General features: G+C 39.9%; 1 protein-coding gene across 1 annotated transcript in view; it reads right to left on the bottom strand.

The window, feature by feature from the left end:
• GPR63 (G protein-coupled receptor 63) overlaps nt 1-17465 on the bottom strand; it is a 29753-nt gene extending 12288 nt beyond the window's left edge. The window contains exons 1-2 of the mRNA XM_050972968.1: nt 17158-17465; nt 860-945 (exon numbers count right to left, since the gene is read on the bottom strand). The gene's annotated coding sequence lies outside the window, so the exon portion shown is untranslated. The remainder of the gene's footprint in view (nt 1-859; nt 946-17157) is intronic.
• Between the last annotated feature and the right edge of the window lie 7649 nt (nt 17466-25114).

Below are 25114 nucleotides of genomic sequence, written 5' to 3'. Positions count from 1 at the left end.
ATGTTACAATGGAATCCTTTCTGCTAACACCAGTGAAATGAATGAGTCAGAGCACAAAGCAGCAGGGACAATGTTCTTACTCACCTAAAAGAAACCAGCAGTTTTCAGTTTTAATACCTATTTACATATAACCTAAATTGCAACTAATCAACTACACTGCATGAGTAGATGACCCAGAAAACTATTCACAAGAGGCATTACTTTAATTTAGGAAATTGTTCTTTTCCACTCTATAAACACTGCTGTGGCAATTTTCATAAGAAAGTACTGTGGGAAACAGTCACCTCTGCTTTGGGTCATTTAGAACAACTAATTGCTCTCTCAATGATATTTCCTTATGACCTTCATTCAGAGAGCCATTAACTGTCAAGAAACGTCAGTCTTAGTAATCATTATCACTACTGTAAACCACAAATATTCAAAATGTAAAAATAATTCTATTTTATTAGCTCTCGGGAAAAATCATGTTCTCAATTTGCAGATCATATGAAAGGACTTGGGCAGTTCTAGGTTCATTTCTAGTTCTGTCATATTTCCCCTGACTTCCAACTTTCCCACCAGTTCAATGGTCACATTAACTATCATCACGATGAAGAGCTGCATGAGTACTGTCGTACTTTGAGCACCACTAAATATTGAATATTTTTGAAAACATACTGAAAACATTCATAGTCTCCACCTAGTTATTAACATGCAACTAACAAGTTGAAAGCTTCCTAAATTCCTAAATTTACATGAATTTTTGAATTACACATGCAATCACTGTATGTCAGTGTAGCAAAAAAAAAAAAAAAAAAAAAAAACAAAAAAAAACCACAAAAAAACCCAAACAACTCAACACACAAAACTCAAAGCATACCAATCAAGACAGGCTCCCATGAAGAACAGGAATCATAAATCATCTTGTGCTGTTTTGTTCAGCTAATTATTCTCTTCCCAAATAACCTGCCAAAAAAAAAAAAAAAAAAAAAAAAGTGACACATTCACATTCAAGGCAGGACAAGAGCAGAATAGCAAAATTTTCCATGTAACAAAACTTTATTTTTATTGGGAGAAGCAGAATATTCTGTGTCTCTACACAGAAGGCAGACTGCATGCCCTCTTTCTGGTAGAATGTACAGAAATGACTAAGGCATCAAAGTTTCATTGAACCAAAGAAATCCTCAGCTGTGTCACCTGTGTGTTGTAAGAATCTCACCATTTCATACTAGGATCTGTCAGGGCTAGAGTAACACATTGGTTCAGGTCTAATTCAGCTATGTTTATTTCACTTGTAGACAAGTACACAGCAGCCAGCTGCTGTAAGTCTTACTGCATCTAACAAAATAAATTCTTACCCTTAACCATCAGGATCCTGATCTTTATATCCCTAAAGGAGCTCAAAACAGTAACATTTAAATCTGCTACTGAGCATCATAAAGAAGATAAATAAATTTCCCCCAAACAGCAAAGATAACAGCATTGGACAAAGGACAAGAAAACAGGTCCAGAGAGAAGAATAAATCATTAAAGTTTCAATGCAGGATCTCAGCATTTCCTTTATGTGTGATTGTATTAAACAATCATCCTCACACTGCTAATAGACCTCATATAGCTAAATTATTTCTGCAAACTGGGCCTAACACAGCTAAAAAGCTGCATATTCTATCATGAGATCATGACAGAATCAGTTATCATCAGGTATCATTAGTTCTTCTCTGAAAATGTCAATTTTTGAGGTAGCTTTTCCTTATACTCTTAGAAGCAAGCCATAAAATTTCAGTGAGCCTTGAAAACTGAGTTTATGTCACACTAATAGTTTTAAGTGACCTAATTAATTTTTATATATATATATATATGTATATATAAAGAGGACAAATATGTGAGACACTTCACATGCTTGCTTTTAAAAGGCTACACAACTTTTAATTTCTGCAAGAATAAGCTTTAGGAACATCTCTAAGTCACCTCCTCACTGGAACAAAAGATATCAGGATCCTTCAGGAATAGGTTTCTAAATAAATGATGCACACAGGGGCTGAAGGACAAACCAGCCAATGAGTTTACAATGGCCTTCAGCAAGGGAAGCAGTAACAACAAGCTGCACTCTAAGATCTCCCAGTATAATGTACTGACCCTTCCAATCATTCAGTTCTGAGTTTATGTATCTGCAGCCAACTCACCATGGACTTCAAACACCCAAAACATAAGGGCTGATTTGCCAGACTGGAGTCTGCTGAGACATCTGCCTTCTGCAGAATACATTATCTAGCCACAAGGGAAGCCAGTGTCTGAAAGATTTTTCTGATAATCTATTAACACAAGTTGTTTTCCATGACCACAAAAATTTGGCCTTTGCATTTATTCCACAAAACAAGGAGGGAAGGAAAACAATTCTCAGATATACCTATGTGTAAAAGAGATAAAATGTAACCATTGGATTATTATAGACTTTCTCCATTTGTTCCCTCTTTAGCGAGGTAAGTAATATAAACTGGTAACCTTCCCTCTTCTGCTTTTTGAAGTGTCAAAGAAGTGAATAGGTCTGCAAGGAGGCAGAAAACTACTGGGAGCCTGGACAAGATAAAATACCTCAATAACCTGTAAGATCTTCCCACCAGACAAGCACATGCTCTGACACTAGAACCATTTCCAATCTCTACTTACATGATCATAGAAAATATTCCAAACTCTCACTAAAATAAAAGTATCTTTAAAATCAATTTAAACAAGCATCTGAAACATCATGATGAATAAGGAAATTCTTTCACTTCTAACCTTCAAGAAGAAGAAAAACAGAAGTACTTTTCCAAAGTAAATCTGGAAAATTTTATTAAATTGGAGTACATTGCAGAGCTTGCTGGGCAAGATTGCTTTGGGTAGTTTTCTGTTGACAGTTAGGGGTTAAAACTGTTTCATAATGAAATTCCCATTTTCCACTCCATTACAAATTATTAATCAGGCTCTTTTCTAAGAACAGAGGGGAAAACCCTTCATGAAATTTGAGGGCAAGGATTCCTGACCCTGCAAAGAGCTCTACTTGTGGAATTACAACCTTGATGATATCAGCATTTAGACCTGGCAGAACTACTGAAAGGGTAGTCCTGACATTTTCCTTCTTCATTCACTCATTCCTGAACCCAGCTCCCCAGTCCCAAAGCAGAAGGAATAAACTAAACTAAAACTGACCCAGGCAAGCAAATTTAAAAGCTTCATATTTCTGGCCTGAAGCTGTGAGATGCTGGGGAACACAGATCAAGGCTTAAGATGTAAATTTAGATTCTACATACAAAGATATTTTAATTTAACAGTCAGTCCTGTGCCACAAGCAAGAACGGTGCAAAACCTGTACTTACTTATGATCATAGAAAATTTTGCATCTTTGATTCCTCAAATCAGGAGCTGTCATTTACAAAGCACTGAAACAGTGGAACTAAAATTACAAAGATCTTACACATAATTAAACTTAAAGATGTTTCCCACAAATACCCAGATTACATTAAAGACTTAGCAAGAGCCTAGAGAAAATCGTAAATATTATGAAATTGCTTTCCAAGTGAGTTGTAATTTTGTTACATACTTTAATCACAATTCCCTATGTCTCTTCATGCCTAGTCTATAGCCATATTTTATCAAGTTTTTCTAACATTTTCTTGGGATACTAAGTCAAACCACAGGCAACAATGAAATGAAATACCGAAAGCTTACTTCCTTCACAAAAGAGTCAGTCCATCAGAAGATAATAAGCAAGTAAAAAAGTCTGCTTCAAGTCAGAAAGCTTTAAGAGAGTTGTCCTAAGGCTATTTTGGCTTTTCAACTACAGACACTTCTCCACTATATTCTCTGAGCTCTGTGAAAATGTTCCACCTTCATATACCTTAAGTTAAAGACCTAAAGGCTCCTTGCATTACATCATTCTTACTTCCTCTGTAGTGCCCCAGTATACCCAACACACACTATGGCATTGCCTTCTGCTAAAAACAGGGGAAGATGAATTTTTCTGTCCATAGTTTGGACAACAGCTGTTAGCACACTGTCTTCTTTTGTAAGCAAGGGCATATAAAACTCAGCCTATAAAAATGGTAATGCCAGCTGCAGCACTCTACACTGGTGAAATTTAAGAGGTATCTTGCACAGAAACATACCTGCTCCTTGAAACAAAATTTATTTTAACAAACATTGATCTCTTCATAAAGAGATGCAGGGATGCTAATGAAAAAGTGATTAGAATGGCCAGATGTGTACACTCTTCACACAGTGTGCTGGCCACAAATTCCTGGGATTTGATTTAGCCCCCAGAGCAAAGCGATCAGCCCTGCTTTTGCTTTTCCCTCAAGGATTCAGGTCATGCTAGGGCCAAGTTCTGTGCCTGCTCAGGAGTCCTGCTGCTGCAATACAGGTGTTATGGATCTCCCTTCTTGGCACTTGGCTCCCATGGAAGAGATGCTGGGAGCAAGTTAAATGAAGTGACTCCCGCTCACAGCATTCTGCTCAGAGAGTGCTCAAAGGCTGCAATGGCAAGATTCAGCTGAGGACTAAGCAAAGATTTACTTTATATGCCTATTTATAGCCTTTCTTCTCATACATAAACACATGTGCATATATTTCCAATAGTTGTTATTATCACCTCTATTCCACCAAAGACAAACATAAAATGTTTAATACAAAAAAATAATCTAAGTCATAATGTTCCTTTGATTCTTTCCCCATATTTACCCTATACTTTGCTTTTAGTCTAAATTAGTCTATTAAAAATCTACATGTTACAATAGTAACTTATTTTTCCTAGAAACAGAGAATAAATAAACAATCTAATTATTGACAGTTATCTGTGTCATCTGATTTGATAGCTTCAAAATTATTTTTGGGTCATGTCAGCCAACTGGAATAAAACTTTTAAGACAGCAACTATTTTGGAGAAACAATCCTAGTCAGAAATCTATTCACGCTAGGGATTAAAAGACAGTTAAATTAAGAGTTCCCATCTGGACACCTGTCAGGGTGAGATGACATATTACAGACTTTCAGACCCTATGCAGTACAGGCACTTACAATTTCTGTTCAGACCCAACAAGCAGAGCTTGTAACATTCATCCCAAAGAGAAAAAAAATTAGATACATTTGCAAGCCAAAAACATTTAAATGAGCTAATCTAATGATTTTTAAAGTACACTTTTTTTTCATGTAATATGAGAGATCAGTACTTCAATTTTTCCAGGCTTTTTAATCATAAAAATGCAAAATAAACAAATATCAATGGAAGAATTCAAATCCTTTCTACAAAAGATTTTTTAAAATACCTTATAATTGCTTATTACAAATAAATTAGCAGTTAATCGAATGGACTCAGTACTAATTAGTTCTGTGCTACTTGGGACCTTTTAACCAAACAGAAGACCAAGTCAAATGCCTTCCATAGATAGTTACAGCAGTTCTGAGTTCACAAACTTCATGTTTAAGAGAGGTTTCTTTCCATGGAAAAATTCCTTCAGTAGCAAGCTAGGGATTTTCACACTATTTTTAAGAAGTAGAGAAATAAAAAACCAAAAATCTGAAAAAACATACACCCCCCCAAAAAAATAACAAATCAACCAAAAAAACCCCAAAAAACCAAAAAACCACAGAAAAATATAAACATGCCAAATCCCTCCAACCTATAAAGAGAAGTATTACCTTACCAGAAAGGTGTACATCCATTAATTCCTGTTGTTTTCTACTTTGGTAGCTAAAGATCATATTTCCCTACTATACCAAAGGCTGTTTAAATATGCTCAACTAATTAATTTTGCAAACAATAACAGTGTTTCTTCTGTTACAGAGCAGTTTATTCAGTCTCTATTTAGACATTAAATTGAACCTGAGAAAATACTGTATGAAATTTATCATCCTGCAACCAGAATAACTCTAAATAGTATAAATGTAACATATAACTTTTAATTCAATTACAGCTACTCAGTAACAGCTGAAAAATTCAGACCAAGAGAGTTGTGTCAACCTTTTAAAACACATAAAAGTTAGAAATAACTCAAAGTTATAGGCATGATTTATAAGAAAAAAAAAAAAAAAGCAATGACATCTGCCATGAGATCAGAAAACTAAACCCTTGCCTCTATGCTCTCTGTAAACTTCTTTATAGACCATAATGATACTGCTGAAATTAACATTATTCATCATTAGACATCAAAAACGAACACACATAAAATCAGAAGTGATACTTCTCCTGTATTTCCAACTCAGGAGAAAAAAAGAAAGAAGGTCTTTATCAACACCTTTCTCATGGGTCCTTCTGCTCCTTCCACCACACAATGAGCACACAGAGAGTGACTTGTAGGAAGATTCAAGGCACCAGGAGCAACCAGACACCAGGACAATTAAACTTGCTCAGTTCCAAAGCCCCTCAGCAAAGGAGCAATTATAGAGGAAAAGTCATGTTTTACATGCCATGAAATTCTAGTCTGTGCCTAGCTAGTGTTCCAGTGAAAAGACAGTGGCAGATCCTGATCTGTATGCAAACTGACAGCACTCATATAAATCAAGTAAATCCAGTCATTTGGCAATCATGGAAGGAAAAGTTATAGTGCCTTAATGCCATCGCCACAAAAACCTCTGTTGTTTACCTGGCAGAAAAGGCCAGAAACAGTTCTCTCAAATGTACTCTAAATAACAGTTCAAATGCTGCATGTTGAGAAGGTTTAACACTGCTGGAACAAAGAGACATTTTCAAGAATGTGTTTTACTGGAAACAGTTTAATTTCAATTCACAACACACTGAATGGAAATTCTACCAACCACCTGTACATACCTGAAAACCTTCCTAAGCCTTCCGCTTCATATTTAGCTTACAAACTATCTTTGCTTGGCACATTCTTTCCATTTTTAGTCTTACCAAGAGCTCTTCAGACCTTTTTATTATAGAAGTAGCTAAGGCAAGTTTCTGAAGCTCAACAGACTGAACCATTGCCTGTCCTCCTCCCAGTCCACCTTATCAACAGGACAGGTTGCTGTCTGTCCTGCAAGCTCAGCTTACTTAAGTCTTTATCTGTTAGCTAGAATGGCTCAGGTATGCTTGCCCGTTTCACTGGTAAGGAAAGAAAACCCCAAACCACCACCTCTGCTGTAACAGTCATTACCCCTGGACTGGAAATCTGATACATTTTCAGCAAAAGCACTAGGAAAAAAAGAGCCAGGTATCTTCTTGGGCAGAGCAAGTATCAAAACCACAACTCAATTCCCTTGCTCTAAGCAACTTCATGCATGTGTATCAAATAGCTATAATATATATGTTTATACATGAAGTTCAAAACCTGTAATTTCACCAGGTTTCTAGAAGATCTGCTCTTTCCCAAGTACTCTGAAGCAACTCAGCTCACTTCCTTATATCAGGTTTTCAGTCAGACCATACTGCTGCCAGGTCTTTATACACTGTTACCTATCCACTAGTCAGTAGTTTGAATGGTTATTTTAGAAACTGTGCCTCTGTACAGCTTCTGTCCATTTTCTAATTCCCATAGCAATTTTTTGTTCAGTGACCCACATGCAGGTAGTGTGAGTGGGAAGGTACCTTTTGTAAATACTAATGAAGCAATGAAAATTAACGAACCATAAAACACAGGAAATTAACTTCTCATCAAATCATCTAGCTACCCACCTAAATGACTTTAAAATACCAGCTTCAAGCAGTCTGATATTCTAGGGACACCCAGTTGCCACTTCATTTATAGTCTGTTTCCTTAGCAACACTATAATCCATCTGGCTGCAGAAAGCTAAATTCTCAAACCATATCCTCCCGTACACCGGAAATAGGCTCAAAACCATTTATATTTTAAACAGTCATCGTGATTACTGAGCATATAAATGAATCTGAAACGGCAATAATGTCCTTAAAACACATACGCAAATTCTCACTGCTCTAGTTTGAAAAGCTGGCTCCCATACTGAGAATATCTTCCACCAAGGGTTTCAGAAATGAAAATATTTCATCTTTGTTAAGACTTTTCAAAGAGAAGTTATTTGCAAGACCCAGAATGCAATGCCATTAATGACAGCCAAAAAACCCCTGATGAAAGCTGATCACATTACATAGTAGAGCCACTTGTCTTAGAGGTACTCACTCTTCAACTTTTTGCATCTAAAACTATAAACATCATCTATAGAAACTAAACCAAAAATCCAGTCCACAACAGTAACTTTAAACAGTGAGAGTGTATAAAGAACAGGGTCAAAATATTCAGGATATCCAGGTAAGAAATGAATGGTAACTAGCAATTTCCCAATGAAACTGGATAACATCAGACCTTCTGTCACAGGATGAATGGATACAACTTAAAATCACAGAATGCATTTTAAACATACACCGTTTTGCATGAATTTGGCAACTTCAACCTTGCAAAGTTATGTAGAATAAAACCACCACTGCCTGTATCTCAAAGACTCATCAACAGCAAGCCAGTCTTTAATCCACAGAATACCTCTGGCATGCAGTGAACCATTTCAGTTCTGCATAACTTTGTGTAACTCAGCTGTACAGTGGTAGCACACAAGTCCTCACTGCCTGACCTGCTGACAGCCATGAAGAGAGATTTGAGCAGGCTGAGCATTGAACTGGGTAGCCCTTTTGGCAATGTTTAACAAAATTGGTAAGTGCTTATCAATATGAAACCCCAACCTCAGACCGTAGGGAATTCCATTTCCTTACCAGCATCTGGTTTTACAGACTCCATCCCCCTCCTCCTTCCTACTAGGGCTGAGATTGATCTCACCTAATTCAACACAGCTTTGAGGTAACCACATAAGCTTACTCAGCAGTCAGACAGAACTGCACTTCTGGAAAGTGAATTCACTTAAATAATTTCATGTACCTATTTTATTTCTCTTGGTTTGTAACAGTACTGTATATAAACACCTCAGGGTACCTATAATGGTCTGCACACCTCAGCCTGAAAATTTGACTCATTCTATATAAGAGTAACATAATGCTTAATAGGTACTTTCTGCAATTCTCTACTTTCAGCAAACTACAGAAATTGCCCTGTCAACAGTTGATACCAGCCTCCCCAAGGAGTGATTCACAAGGGCCCCCATTCCTGGACTTAATATGCTGGGATACTCAGTGTGCTCTGAAGCTTGCCAGGATCCCATGAACACTGTAAATGACTTAAGATAACCCATCTTTCCCATCATTTCAGAAGTGTGAAGTCTTGGAAGACCACCAAAGCGACAGGTGAGTCTCTGAACCAATGCCTAATTCACACTCATTTATACTGGCATCAAGAAACACAGAATCTGATTGTTTATTCAAATAGCTACATATCCAAGAACAGACTCTGCAAACAGTGCAAAAAAACCCAGGGAGAATATTCCAGGGCTATTTTATTTTCAGCCTTGCTGAAAATAGCTTGAAGTATATCACCATATTGGCAGTGTACCATGAAGATGCTTTTTCAAGTCTATCATTTGTGGCAGCCTTGAAAACACATTTAATCCAGTTCATTTGGATCTAACAGTTTAACAGCATAAGTGCTATTACCTGAGATTTCATGCTTTGATTTGATATCTCCAGAAAAGATGAATGCAGTCGGAAATTGCCTTCTTATCAAAATGAATGGAATGGAGAGGGAAAACACTCCTAACTTCAGCCAGCAAATGCACTCAACCTCATCCCTATTGCCATAATAAATGCAATGGAAATTTCTGACAGCAGATGCAGATGTCCCAATATCAGTAATGCATAGTGCAACTTCTCCCTGTTATAAATACTCTCAACATGCCCTATGAGTCATTATTAAATATGGCCAAATTTCTTTTAAATGTCACCTCCTTATCGTAAGTGACACACTTGGAGCTTGAGCAGACATGCTGAATGAATTCAGTTGTGTAAAGGATAGAATTAGCTTTTCTCAGCTCTACCAACTCACAAAACCTTCAAACCCGAAATAAGGCATGTGGTGGGAGGCCCTACTGCAATTCAGTTTATTTTGCTTCAAAAATAAAGAGATAGTTCCTTTCCAGGCCACATGATTTTCCCAGAGTACTCAAGCATATGAAGGTCTGGGGTACTAGTGGGCATGTGTGCACTGATGAGAGAATGGAAGCACAAATACAGCACACTCATTTCTTCTATGTTTCATAACATGTCTTTGGCTAGACGTGGGAAGTTTGGATTTTTGTCCAGAGACTTACTTTGGTTCTCAAAGTCATTTTGGTAATAGGATGAAGCACAGGAAATCTGGGTATGAATTTTAAATCATTATTTGAAGTTTATATATGCAGAAGCATATGCACATATAGTTAGTAATATCAAAATATCATGCGTATATGATGTACACCGCTTTTAAACACATCCACAAGTCTCACACAAGACTCAAGAAAACAGTCTAGAGAAAATTCAGAAGTGACAACTGCCAAAAGAGTCAATATCAAAATGATCAAGTAATAAAAGGCTTGTTGGAACATCTACTGAAAATAAGAACTTGATCAAGATATATAATGTATTTTCAAATTACATTTCAAGTCTTTGACAAAAAGAAAGTCATCTCTATTTTTCGCAAGGTATCAGTCTCTTTCTATCATTATACAAAATGAACCTTGTACAATCCTTTGAAAAGGATAATTGTATGAAGTACACTACTGATTGATGTGGAAAACTAGTAGCAATAACCGCTCCTAAGTAGTACCAGGTTTTGAACTTCTAAGAGAGCTTTAGAAAGATAGGATTATTATGTCACAATTTGCATTAAAAATACATGTTTTTTCTTCTGCTTTGTTGCATGGTTTTCCCCTTGTGCTCAAAGCAATCAAAACCTCTTGTTTGTGAAATTTTCTGCCCTCATCCCATCACTTTTTGCCTTTTTAAAAGGCAGGATAACTTGCACAAGACAGTAGGGTAATCAAGATAAATTTAACTTTTCCTGAAGAACTGACATACAGAGATGAACATCACCACAAAAGAAATACACATTGAAGTTAATTATTAAGCATTCAGAATAGGCTGCAAGTAAGACATATGATCATATATTGAGCAATGACAAGAAAATAAGGGACTGGAAAGGTGCTCACTAAGGATTAATCTTGCCTTAATGTAGCTGGATAGAAAGGCTAAGAGCCATTGAAACTTTAAGGATACAAAGCAGAGAGACACTGAGCAAATAATACAGCCATAGGTAGAATAAACTACCTTCTGAGCAGGCTTATTTTCTTTCCACTGATTGTGCCTGAAAGGCTGGTTGAGACTACTTCAGTGTTAATACCATATTCTATAGATCATTTCTAACAGACATCTCAAAAGTAGTCAGTGGGTATAAATTTGCTATGCAGGGGGTCCATATACCTAATAAGGTGGGGAAAAAAAAAAATCACAGGATGACAAAGCTGTCTTTCAGAAGCCCAGCCTGAAGACTTAAATTTACCTCCTAAACCACCAGCATCTATTCACTACAAACAATGAGGTAGTCACCTGATGGAAAATACAATGCACGGCCATGTGTGAGAAAGGAGAAATTCCAAACATCTCATCTGATTCAAAAAGCAAGGCTGGCAAGACTTTTATTTTGCCCCCATAAACAAAAAAGTAACCCAACAGATTTGATCAGCCTGTTATTGAATAAGGTGTGCAGCCATGACTGGAACAGAATTGTTTTTTATGTACTTGGCAAAAGTTATCTATATTCCAAACAGAAAGTGAGCTATTAAGCATTAGAAAAATATCTGCTGCTTTTGAGAGCACAAGAACCTCATTCTTCTTGGAGGTTCATAGCAAAGGACCAGGACAATTGACACAAGCTACAGTATGGTAACTTCAATTAGGCCTTAGGGAAAAAACTTCACAGTGACAGTGGTCAAACACTGGAACAGGTTATTCACACAAGCTGCACAATTTCCATCCTTTGTGATTTTCAACACTCAAGTGGACATGACCCTGAGCAACCTCATCCAGCTTGCAACCAGACTCATCTCTGAGCAGAGAGGCAGCCTACATGACCTCCAGAGGTCTATTCCAATCTCAATTATTCTGTAGTTCTGTGCCCCAGCCTCAGTTCACCTAGGTTATGACAGTGATTATTTCCTCACTACAGCCTGCAAAAGCCAAGCACTGGATCTGAAAGCCAGTTTCCTCTTTGCTTTCTAGACCTGATCTGCTTGGCCAGCTGACCTGACCCATGCAACTACAGGGCTGCACGCTAGTTAAGGACAAAAAAGTCACACTGGGCAAATGAAGTGACTACCAACTACAATTTATCAAACCAACAAAGAAAAGGATGTGCCAGAAAAATGTAGAAAGCAGCAGGGCAATAAGATAGCTCAGGAATGTTGCGGTGTGATTTCAGGGTTTACCTCAGAACCCCGTGTCCCTCCCCTGAAGATTCCCTCCTAGGTGTGTCAGTCACCTATCCTTTCCCCACCCTGACCCCTGCCGAGCACTGTCTGTCAATCCTGGAATTCCAGAAGGGCATCAAGTGATTGGCAGATTCAAAGGATGCCCTCTGCCCCCGGGGACGGGGGGAGGCATTGGGCCATCCAGTTGTCTTTTGTCCCTTGAGACTTCCTCTCCTGTACCTGGTTGGTGGGCTCCCTATCCCTACCCTGCCCATCTCCCCCAGGTAAAAGGGTGGGCAATCACGCGTTCCAAGAGTTCTGTTGGAGCAGCTGCTGGATTCAGAGGCCTGTGGGCCAGAATAAAGCTCTGGATCAAAACCCTCCATCAGAACCGACTCCTTTCCTTCACCATCGCCTTAAAGCTTCTCCATCAGAGGGAAACCTGAGGAGCGGCCCCTCCATGGAGGGGCCGTTCCATCCCACCACCACCAGAGCTCCTGCATGCCTGGACTTGTCTCCAGATGCCCAGCTGCAACACACAGCTAGCCAAAATGTCTCTGGGGTGAAACACCACAGTTGCCACTATTTGGTCCAGACAACCCAAGGCACGTCCCGTTCGCAATATTGGTAATTCCCATACAGGAAGAAACAGGTAAGTAGAATATTGCAGGGAAAACAACAGTAAAGTCATCAGACAGAATGGCCCACAGAATGGGTGGCCAACAGAATTGGAACTGGGCATCAAAGCTTCAAGTCAGTTATATTACATAAAAAGTAGGAGCATTATTTCATCACAAATGTATAAAGGCTGCTATCTCTCTTAATTGTCAATCCACCTATGGATCATGACCTACTGTAGGGGGATACAATATAAGAAATTACAGGTAGTATAGAAAGTAATCTTACCCCTAAAGAGTTGAAGCTGAGCCAATTATTAGAGATTAGGAACAGGCCTGACTTTTTAACAGGCTGCAGCTGTGGCCAATAAGAAGAAGAGTGTTATAAAAGAGCAATTGGTTGGTTGAGGGGGAACTGCAGTCAGTTGGCTACTGTGAGAAGAAGGAAGAGTCAGTGCTTAGAGGAGCTGCCTGTGAGAAACATCAAGAAGCTACAAAACTCTAGCAATATGGAACCTTTGCAATATAATGACAATAGAACCTTTACACTATAGTAACAACAACCTACCACTACATTTTGGACAGTTACAGCCTGAACTGGCATTTAGAGGCTCTCACTTTGCTAATGATATCAGAAATGATCAAAGATACCCCAGAAAAAAAATACATCTTTTGCTTCTATTTCTTTTAGGGGTTAAAAAAAAAAAAGGGCACTAAGAAAATTACACCCAAAAACTATGTTAAAAAATAACATAGTCTTCAAAAGTCAAGCTCTGAGGACTTGAGACGTAGCAGTTAAACCCTGTGACTTCAATTAAACCATGTGACATAGGTTTTAACTACATGACTAAATTCTACTTATCCACACAGAATCCATCTACTTTCAGAAGGTCACCAAGACGAAGAAGAGTTCAAAACCTTGCTTTCTTCACAATTACTGTATGTCACTATGTTACCTTTAATCAATGCAATTCAAGCCTTGCTTTAGTAACTATAAAGAGGAGAAAATCCAGGAGACATGCCAAAGTCATAACCAGTCACTAATTTTGGTTGCCTTATTTGAGATGCAAAGCATTGTGAAAAAAACTGGGTCCTAGATAGTATAAGGCACAGTTCCCATAGGCCACATCATCACTACTTCAAAGCTTTAAATTTCCGAACTCTTCTGTGCTTATGTGGTCTTGATAATATTCTTTTAAACACAGCTTGTGTATAATAAACATCTAGATTGAGGTAAATTAGGTTACAGTTATGCAAGTGATTTCTCAAATTGCCATTTAAACCAGTGGGACTCCTCAAATACCTCCAATACATGTTTAAGTGTAATACACCTTACTGAACCAGCGCTTTTACACAGGCAAGGAGGAAAAAAAAAATAAAGCTCACCTTCTCCTAAACTACACACAGAAATAGCTAAATATTAAGAATGGTATTTCATGAGGTTTCATTCTAATGAAATCAACAGCAATTTCATGGTGCCAAGCTGCCTGTTTGGGAAAGTACTTTAGAGCATTAATCCTGTCCCATGACATACTTCAGGCTTACATAAGTATCTAAGTATTACCCTCAGCTGGAAGTGAGACGGTTAAACAATTTCACTATTCAAGTTCAAACTGTGCTACTGTTAGCAAAATAAAGATTGACAACAAATTACAGAAATAAAAAGTACACCACTCTATTAAAGTATTTTATATGTGTATGAGAGGCAGCATGATCTGACAATTTTTGACCTGAAGCTCTAATTCTGGATACTATCAGTGGGATTTCTTAGATGACAGATACACTTCCTCTTGCCTCACCTCATTTTTAACAACTAAGTTGGACATCCTTTGAAGCATTAAAAAACAAAACAAAAAACAACAGAGCAAACTTGCTGTGCCCAACTTGCTACTTGTAGCAAAATAATTATGGAAGTTTCATGTGACTGCAGGCCAAGGACCTCCACATCTAGCCATCAGGACTGCTTATGGACATGCACTGCCCTAGCAGTACATTCCCAGACAACCAGAACAAGTAAGGCTCTTCCTGATTCTCTTCACCTCTCCTTATGGACAAGTGGGAAAACCACCAAGCCTTCACCTACTCCCTCTTCAACCACGTGCACAAGCAGAGAAAAAAGGAAGAAAACAGTCCTGGCACTTCTAAGCAGCTGACTATGAAAAGCAGCATTTTATAGTGCCAGAGATCCTCAATGCAGGGCAATTAAATCATTACCATTGAGTACAGTTAAGGGAGGCTACCTGCAGATAGACAACATTACAGATAGACTATGGCCACACCAGTATACCAAGCAATACCAGGAATCACTCCCTAGAAATGGAATTCACTGTCTCACAGACTGCTGAACTGCCACACACCAGCACAGCATCCTTCTAACACAGGGTAGCTACAGGTATCTCATGCAAATTTCCTGTTCTGGAAGGCAAGAGAGTTAAACAGCACTGACAAGGGCTAACCCACAGCACTTAGCTTCAGAACCAGAAAATGGTCTCGGGTGCATTTCATTAACTGCAGAGAAGCAATCACAGCCTCTCCAAGCTTTATCTGCTACTATTCCTAGAGGAATATTTTAAAAGTGGCAGATGCAAAGATGAAGCACACAAGCAATGCCTGATCAGCAGCACCTGACAGAAGTCACCTACGCATTGTAGCGCACAAGGAGAAAATTAGAAACTTGGAGTGTTCATCTTGCCTTCTTCCTGTTTCCTCTGCGTAGGCAGACATTGCATGTGAACTAGTAATTTCCAGAGGCTCATTTATTTTCTCACTTAAAAAAAAAAAGTTTTATACATTTAGAATACATTCTTACAGTAGGGCTACTCTCTAATAAAGGAGTAAGGTAGAATAGCTAAGAGAATGTACTTTAGAGTGCAGATCATTTGCCAGTAGGTATTTCAAAGGGAAGTTATTTAAAAATTACTCTACTTCTAATTATTACTCATTACCAAATTTGCTTCTGTAGACAAAGAAGGTAATTACTAGTGGGTCTATACTGTTATGCTGGAGTTACAGCAACGTTGGTAAACACATTTTCATAACTGTGCAAAAACAACAGAAACCTACATATGACACCTGACAATACACAGGTATTCTATGTTACCAATCTTGAAACAAATCTCTGACATTTCTTTACATTTTCAGTTAATTTGAAATGGTCTATTTAAAACTGCCCTTTTCATAATCTGATGCCTCTGACGCCTTTGCTCTAATGTTAGAATGTGCAATATGTCCCACAGAAAATGCATTATGTAAAACCCACTTGCCACTGCTTAAGCATTCATTATCCATTTCATTAAGGACAAACAATTTTGTTTAACAATCTTCTTGGACACGGATCTAACTTTCCAGCCAAGCCTAGGTCTGACATTTGAAAATTCCTATGTTATTTGTATCTTTCTGTAAATCAACTATTTCCTTGGAAAAGCGTTCTTGTTGATTTACCAGAAAAAGTTTATTGTATGCTTTGTTATATACACATATATATGTGTGTGCTGTATGATTTGACTTTTACAAAACAAGTTTGGAACACCATGTGGCACAACCAAACAAAAATTACATGCTCTTTTAAGTAGACGAAAAACAATCAAAACCAAGCGAAGCGTTTCTATTTCTTTTTTGGAGGAGCGACACGCACACACACTGTACCGACACCGGCAGGCTTAAGAGTTGAGCAGGAGCAGCAGCCTGATGAGCAGGTGACAGCAAGCCATCAGCTCCCCCGTGCCTCTAAGCACTGTCCCGGAGAGCCGGTGCCGGGGAGCCGGTGGGAGCCAGGCCACCTCCCGGGACGGAACCCCGGCCGGAAGCGCGGCCCCCGCCCGCCACCCCCGCGCCCGGCCCCACCGCCGCCGGAGGAGGAGGAAGCCCCCCACAGGGGGCACCACGGCCCCGGGACGCGGCCGAGCGCGCCCACCCGGCTCCGGCAGCGCTCCTGCCCCCGCTGCCCGCCGACGGCTCCGGCGGCTCCGCCAGGAGAAGAGACGCCCCGTGCCCACGCAACCTCCACGGGGCGCCGACCCCCGAGCAGTCCTGGCCCACGGGCACGGATCCCCGGGGCTAAAATGCCTTCCCGGTGATGGGACCGCGGCCGGGGGAAGCGGCACAGCTGTGGGTGCTCCCCGCGGTCCCCAGCGCAACTCTCTCCGTGCTCCCGCGCCCGTCCCGCCGCCCCTCGGCCGGGCAGAGCAGCAGCCGGTCCCGCGGAACTGCCGCGGCCGCGGCACGACGCCGCCGCTCGCCTCGCCTCACCTCGCGGTGTGGCCGGAGCCCTGCGGAGCCCGGCGCAGAACAAGCCCGGCCTGAGACCATCCCTCCGGGAAGTTTCCTGCCATCACAGCGGCCGGGGAAAACAAAAGCTTCAGAGCCGGGAGCGGGAGGAGAAGGAGGAAGGGCAGCGCAAGCAGAGAAGTGAGGGGCATTGCTCGCCCGCCGCGCCGCTGCCCTCGGCTGCCGACTCCCGCGGAGAGCAGCCCGCTCAGCGCCGCCTCCCCATTTGCTTCGGTGGCGGCTCTGCTGCCCGGGCAGCGCCGCGGAACAGGCGGACCGAGGAGCAGGCAGGCGAGCCAGCGCCTCCCCCGCTTCCCTCCGTCCGTCCCTGCCGCCCGCCGGCTGCACGCCCCGTCCCGCCCGCCGCCACCGCAGAGCCGCCGAGCCCCGCCCGCGCCGCGGCTCCGCCTCCCGGGGGCGCGCGCACGCTCCGGCCGAGCGGCTCCCACCGCCCCCGGTGGCCGTGGGCGCTTCCCGGCGGAGCGGCCGCGCCACCCCCGTGCCCCGCTGCCGCGGGCGGCGCAGGCTGGGCTCCACAGATCCGCAAGCCCCCCCGTGTCATTTCTCATCGCCCAGCGCCGAGCAGGCTGTTCCTGTAAAGTTGAAGGCGTCTCCTTAAAAATCCAGGTAAAAGATGCTGAGGAGCAGGATTAACAAATGCAGAGGAGCGCCAAGCCTCCTGCTAGGCAGGGACATAAATACTGTATGCGCGTAGTGGTACTGCAGTCCTGGTGTACGTAAAGGGAAAATTAATATATTTCTAAGCGTGTCTTTACTACATAGAGTTTGTTCCAGCTGAGTTTTAAGGACCAAGACAAAGCGTTGTGTCTCCTCATTGCCCACACAGCTAACTTTGTAAGGAGGATCTTCCAAATAGGATGTAGTTGCAATGCTAAGGTTGCACAGTATGTGGCATTGGCAGCCATATCTCTTCCAAACTGGGATAAGGTGACTCCTGATTCTGAGAAGGACAAGGCCATAGATGATCATTTCAGGGTAAAGTCTACATGGCTCAGGGTAGCTAATGTAGTTTTAAGTAATTGTTTTAATACATTAGTATGTATTACTGCCAAGACTCACTATAATCATATTAAATGGCTACAGAAGGATGCAAACTGATGCGAAAGCTATCTTTTCTTACAAAGCCTGGTGTCTGAAGGAAGACTCTTTCACAATCCCTATTCCTATTTAAAGTACATTTACCTGATTGCCAGCAAACACATCTCTCTCTACATCAGATCGCAACCGCGCAAAGCGAACTCAGACCATTAAAGAAGAGAATAAGGAAGCTTCTCGTTCTCCCAAATGGATCTCTTAAGCTGAGCTGATGGGATGTCAGCAGAATGCTAGCAGCTACATCTAATCAAAGCACTGATACTGCTTTGATTTTTGAGGAGTTCAACTCTTGATTGAGTTCAGCAGCCCTGTACCCACAAGGCTATGGCTGGGAGCTGCAAGGCAGAGAAAAAGCAGTTCTTTCTGTCTTCTTTGCAAAATTCTTGACTGTGTGAAATTATTTCTTTATTCTTAAATTTTCTTTTACAAGTGGGTGTGAGCACTATTTTTCGGTGCAGTTTCCCATCAGAGTTCAGTTCTCATCACTGTTAAGTTCTGCTGCTTATTTTGAATGCAGAAGAAAAGACCTAAAGGAACCTGTGGGCTTTAAGTTTTGGGATGCACTCTGAACTCCTCTCATCTGAAATAGCCACAACTAACCTGCTCTGCAGGGGCTTCTGATTTGTCTTGCTGTGGTTGGATAAAGTTTTTAAAGGGTTTTTCTAGCATAGGGGAGACATGATATATTGATTCAATTTGAAAATCCTCAGATATTATCACTGCACTCCATCTTGTGGAAGAGACAACAACATGTTTTTAAATTATTCTGTAGTGGTTTGAGTAATTAAACCTAACAATGTTTGGTTCGTACTGCCAAAGCAAAGAACTACATATAGCAATGGATACAAGAAGTTGCTTAAGTCTTAATTTGCCTAATTGTACCCAGTGGATTTCTGTAAATGTCCCTTGGTTTTAGATATGAACTTCACATATTCTTTGTTTTGGAAAGGAGCTTTAGGAAAGCATTCGAAGAGCCTAATTTGAAAAGCGGAACTAAAGAAGAAAAGAATTTGCTTTCTAGGTGAGGCTGCCAAGGAGCACTCCAGATTTGGGAGAGATTTGGGAATGGTGATCCATTGGGAATATGTGGCTGGGCTAAAGACTCTGCTAAGCAAGATTGCTCTGTAGGGAAACTTACTGGGTTTGGTCTGTGTGGTTTTGGTGGTTTTTTGTTACCTCTGTATTAAGTACAATAATCCAGTTGTATCTGGACACTGTTTTGAGGATCACTGTCTTACCAAAGAAGAAAAAAAAAAAAAAAGAAGTTATGAGGTTCGCTCATGTGTTTCTGAAACTGCCTTTCATGGCTTGTGACCTTTTTCCCCTTGATGTCTAGTGCTGCTTTGGGAAATCAAAATAGGTATTGAGGCAACAACTGTGGACCATAGCAGGGGCATAGTCATACATACCTGTGTCTGACCAGATTCAGAGAAAATTGAGAAACTTATCTGAATTCACTGCTATAAAAAGGTTAACCTTATAATAGTTGCCCTAGGACAAGCTTGAAGATAAAGCCATTTAACTTTAATGAATAACTTAAAATACAAAGGGCTAGTTATTCTAACTGTTCCTGGGGCGGAAGCAAAAAGGTTTTATTGAAAAAAGACTGCAGAAAAGCTTAGTCATTCGGACCCAAAGAAGCAGGGAAAAACAGGTCTTGCATGGGAAGGATTTAGGAGAAAATTCTATTGTACAAATGAGGAGAAAATTCTGTAGTACTCTGAATTACCTCACCCCAGAAGTAGGTTCCACAAGGAGACTGAACTTAATTAGTAGCCATGAACTATGCTTTTAGTTTTCTTTTCTTTCTTTTCCCCCCATAACTCTCCCATTTCTTGCAGTAGCAGTAATGAAGCACTGGCCTTTTCTGTATCATTTACCAGGAAGGGGGTTGGAAAACAACTTGCTGAAAGCTGGTGTGCTTTACTGCTCCAGACTGAGCTGTCTAGTGAGGTTGAATTGATCTAACTTATGCCTCAGTGCAAACAAGGCCTTGAAGGTGGAGTGTCTCTGTCTACTATTCTAATAGTGGAGACAGGTCTCATTAATTCCTGATGTATACTAAAGACAGGCAATCTTCATTGACTACAGTGTTTGTTAGCCTTTTCCAGACTCCTTGGTCATTTTCCTAAAGCAATGACTCACTACTCCATCACTGCACTGATTACATTAAATTGTTACTATTATTACAATGAAAGTAACATGATGTTTATGTTAATTCACTTTGCACGCAGCTGCCAGAATTCTTGTAACAGTCCTCAGTTGGAAGAAACCTACACAAGCATTTTGGCATTATTTAGACTCTTTCAGATTATACTTTTTGATATTGTGGGTAAAAACTTGGAGCAAATAACCAGACCTTTTTGTGAAACCACTCGTATTGTGTGAGAGGAAATCAAGACATTACTGCTCTTGAGTATCTACTCCAGTTCAGCCTCAGAGATTCATTTTGTTTTCTTACAGAACAGGCCAAGAGTAATGTTGGGGCAGGGGTAACAGGGAAGATTTCCCCAAAATGAAGTCTACTTTTTCAAAGCGTTCAACATGGATGATAAAAAATGAAGTTAAGTTTGGGGGTATTTCCAACAGTAGCAAGAAAACATGCAGATGAATGGAACAAAAGTCAGGTGTTAAGTGAATTTATATTTGCATTTATTTGATTAAGCAGAGAGTTGTACACAATCCCAATAGAGTCTTCAGCTTGAAAACTGCCTCTGAACTCTGTGCCCAGGAGAGATTTCAAAATGTAGTTTCTGCTATATGCAACATAAAAAACCCCTTATCATCCTTTTTGCCTGCTTTTTTCTTTGTAATGGAAGGAATTTGAAGACATGAAAAAACACAGTATAGTGTAACAGGGAAGAGACAGTACTGAGGTCTGACCTTGGTGGATTATTCATGTGCTTGAAGTTGCACAAGTATTTTGTTCTGCTTACCACAGTAACTGGAGCTAGGGAAGAAAGACTGGGTGAGTAAGGATTATAGTGAAAAAACAGGCTGCTATTTTGAAATGGAAATTTATGACATTGACCTGAGCATTGGTGCAGAAGGCTGGCGAATTGGAGCTGAGTTTGAAATGTAGCATGAAAATGCTTTCACAGCTTTTGTCTAGAAAAATTAAATCCTCTAGAGCTGTGTTTGCAATGGAGCACATATCAACTAATCATTTCCTCACAGCTTTGTTACTTTGTTTTCTATCCTGTTTTCACTCTGAGAGGAAGAGAGAAAGAGAAAGCTTGCCAACAATTTTTTTTTCTCATTGCCAAGCAAATATGACATAGTTTAGTATACAATTTCAGATATTGCCATACATTCAGAGTCTCTTGTCATCTTTTGACCATCTGACTGCTATTGAAATAATTCCTACTTTATTTCTTATAACAAATATGAAAAGATGGTCAACAAACCTCACAAATTCACCTGCCTCTCAAAGGCCATTTGCTGCTTCAGCTGCTACTGTTTGCCTTTGAAGCAAGATAAACCCAAGCTCTATTGCATCTATTGCACCATCTACATCAGTGCAAAAAGAATGTTTTGAGAAAATTCAGCTTTCAATTTCCAGTCCACAAGACCCTGTAATGTTTGGGCTGTAACTTAAGTAACTTAAATCCTTCACTAATTATAATAATTTAAGGAGCTTGGGGAAGTGGAGGTCATAGCACAGAATAGTCTCCAATGTGATATTTTGCTCTTAATTTTTTTGCTCAGTTCTGAGAACCATGTATATTCATCCCATATCCTAGTTTTAAGAAAGGAATGAGACTCACAACACTTCCCTTCATTTGGACTCTCCCATAATAGAACCAGCAAACTTCCTTTTGCAGTTAATATGCTGGACAGGGAGGCTACTTCCAATATTACTGAAACTGATGAACTCGTTTTAATTTGTTTCCTTTTGTTCTGTCATCCAGGAACCAGAGGCAAATAATATTTCCTGGATTTCCTAGAGAGAAACTATAAATTTCTTTCTCCCCTCTCTGCCCTCCCCTCCTCCCAGCTCAGTGTTTCTCATGCTTCCATTATTAGGGTACAATAAAAGAAGTTTAGCCTTTTCCCCATTCCAATTGCATCTGTGCCTGCGTTTGGAAATTTGCTATTGTGTCACTTTCAGCCTAGATTTATATCTGCTCAGTTACTTGATATAATTATCAGCAGGATCTTTATGATACATACTGGTATCTCTGTTTCAAAACAGGGTTTTATTTACTGACAACATAGGAATCAAAATTAGCAATGTTAGCTTTCAGCAAATCCTTTGGGATCTTTACATTACAGTCTAGTGAAAGTGGCTGGAATGATTTTCCAATGTCTTTGTGAAGGAAACTATCTGCAGTGTAGTGTCTGAGTGTGTCCAGTTTTTTGTTCAACTACACTCTAAGAAAAGAGTAACAAAATAGGACTTCTGCCACAAGCACCTTTCCTTTGTGATGGCACAAATTTGGTAATCTAATTCTGTGTATCATGTTAGAATTGTTGCCATTCATTCAACAGCAAATTTGACTTTTAGAAGATGCTAGAAGTGAAGATGGACAACATAGATGATATTTATTAGAAACACTTTCTTTTCTTTTTATTCAGAACCAAAACCAATGCCCCATGACCTTAATCTTATGAAGTTTTTTTTATAATAAAAGAGGTTTCTTAAGTGAAAACCAATGACGAATCCTTCACAGATCCTCCAGTTAAATAAAAATAATGATGAAAAACTCATTTATCATTGACAAGGAGCATTACATTAAATAATATATTATTCCCATTTACCACTGGAAAATACCTGTGTTGGAATCCCTTTCTCTGAACTGGTAAGTAACTTCAGCAAAGAATGAAGATGAAATAGTACTTTAAAACAAAATTTTCTGTTCAGTCAGTTTAATGAAAATATAAGAATTTTACTGAGATGTTGCACATAATTTTTAATTTTTTGTTTAAAATAGTTGCTACCCTATTTTAATTGCACCTGGGATTATCTAAGTTTTCAAATTCTTTGTAAGTCCCATTTATCCTAAATATGCCATACCATTTTTTGAACAGCACTAGTAACTCAAGAGTGACTTTCACCTGTGGAGGCCTTTACAATTCACACCCCTCAAAGAGAAAAAAAATGTCCTAAGAACATCCATGAGTGGGGAAAATGCCCTACTGTGTTGGACTGTGGAGCTTTTTTTTCTCAGAGAGTGGCAAGAGTCCCTAGCACACATCAGGTATTTTGAGTGTACATCAAATGCCATCTCTCCTCCACATATGCTCATTGAAGTTCTTGCTGTGTTTTTCCCTCTGCACTTTTTATTTATACACTCCCTAACCAAGACTCTTTCAAGTTGCAGGATCTCCTCATCAGCAGCTTCCAGGTCCTGTTGGTTGTTCATGTCACCAGAAGAAGGAAGGGGGATGGAGGGATCCTGGTGACTGTGGAACCTGTGTATATTCAGGTCATCATTCTCCCCCATCTGCAGGCAGAGCATCGCTGGGCAGCATCCACCTGCTCCTTGGTTAACCTTCAAGAAGTGATGAGTGATGTCAGGGTTTCTCTGCTTCATGCCCTCCTCCAGTTCTCTAGCTCTGTATTTTCAGAGCTGCAACTCTTCCCTTTCTATCATTTGTTGTTTGTTGTTGTCTATTTTTGTCCCTGTTTTCATTACCTATAGCCCTCTCCCTCCCTTGGGGGTCTTCAAGGTTTTGCTTATACAAAATTCTGTTTTTCTAAACCGAAAAGTAAATAGAAACAGCAGCAGTAGGAGAAACTATTTAGAGTGCACAAGTATGGGCACTGTCTTCAAACTCTTTTCTTTGTACTCCCCTAGCTTCTGTGGCTCTTACAAAGGTAAATCCTTGCCTAGTCCTTTCACTGTCCTTTTTTTTGACTTTTTGTTCCTGAACTTATCCAATTCCTGTGTGAACTTATTGCTGAGATCTGCTTCCACAACATCTTTTGGCAGCAAGTCCAGAAATACACTAGCTCCTGTAAAGTAATGTGTTCTTTTTATCTGTTTTAATTTAATTCCGCTGAATGAGCCTGACTCTGAAATTTGATGAAAAATATTCATCCTTATAGCCACCTTCATGATTTCGTAAAGCTTGAACAAGTTTCACCACTGTCTTCTCCCAGTTGAAAATTTTTGAGTCTGATCTCCTAAGACAGCCTCTCCCTTTAATCCCTTTAATAATTTCAGTTGTCTTCTATATATCTTCCCTACCTTTTTCATGTCCTATTCCAGATATTGAGACCAATTTCTTTTTAGGTCCCGTGAACTTTTACCATCTTTTGTATAATGCATGAACATGTCTATTGATCCCAGTGCTTTAAGTCTTCCAAAGGAACAGCACTACCTGGAGTGAAGTAGAATTCTTATTTAAAGAAGCTCAAGCATATCTTTGTTATAAAGTAGATGAGGTGGAAAAACAGTAGGTCCTAGCTAGGAAGACAGTAGAGAGAGCAAATTAGAGTTGCCTTTGCAGCTCTTGAGACCGAAGATTGCAAAGCCAGCTGCTTATTTTGGGGCTGGTGATCTCCATGCTGAGTATGAAAAGAGGAGAGGAAGGGGTGTTCCTTAAGAATCATTGAAGTCTTCATAGATTCTGGGGTTTTTTTCTTAATTTCATTTCCAGTTTTTAGATGCAGAAGTGCCAAAAATGAGCAGCTAGGGGAGGTTTTTATCAGAGACTTTATGATATTGCACTGTTCGTGTGTGTATGTGTGGAGATATCCCTCATATGATGCACTCTTTGACTTGAAGGCCTTACAGTAGATCTCAAACAAAGAGGTAAAAGCTGAGGAAAGAATTTTTTTTAAGAATCTATTTTCCTTAAAGAAGTAATTGCTTCC

Source organism: Serinus canaria, chromosome 3, assembly GCF_022539315.1.
Source record: "Serinus canaria isolate serCan28SL12 chromosome 3, serCan2020, whole genome shotgun sequence".
NCBI lineage: Eukaryota > Metazoa > Chordata > Aves > Passeriformes > Fringillidae > Serinus > Serinus canaria.
This window is presented reverse-complemented; position numbering and strand designations above follow the sequence as displayed.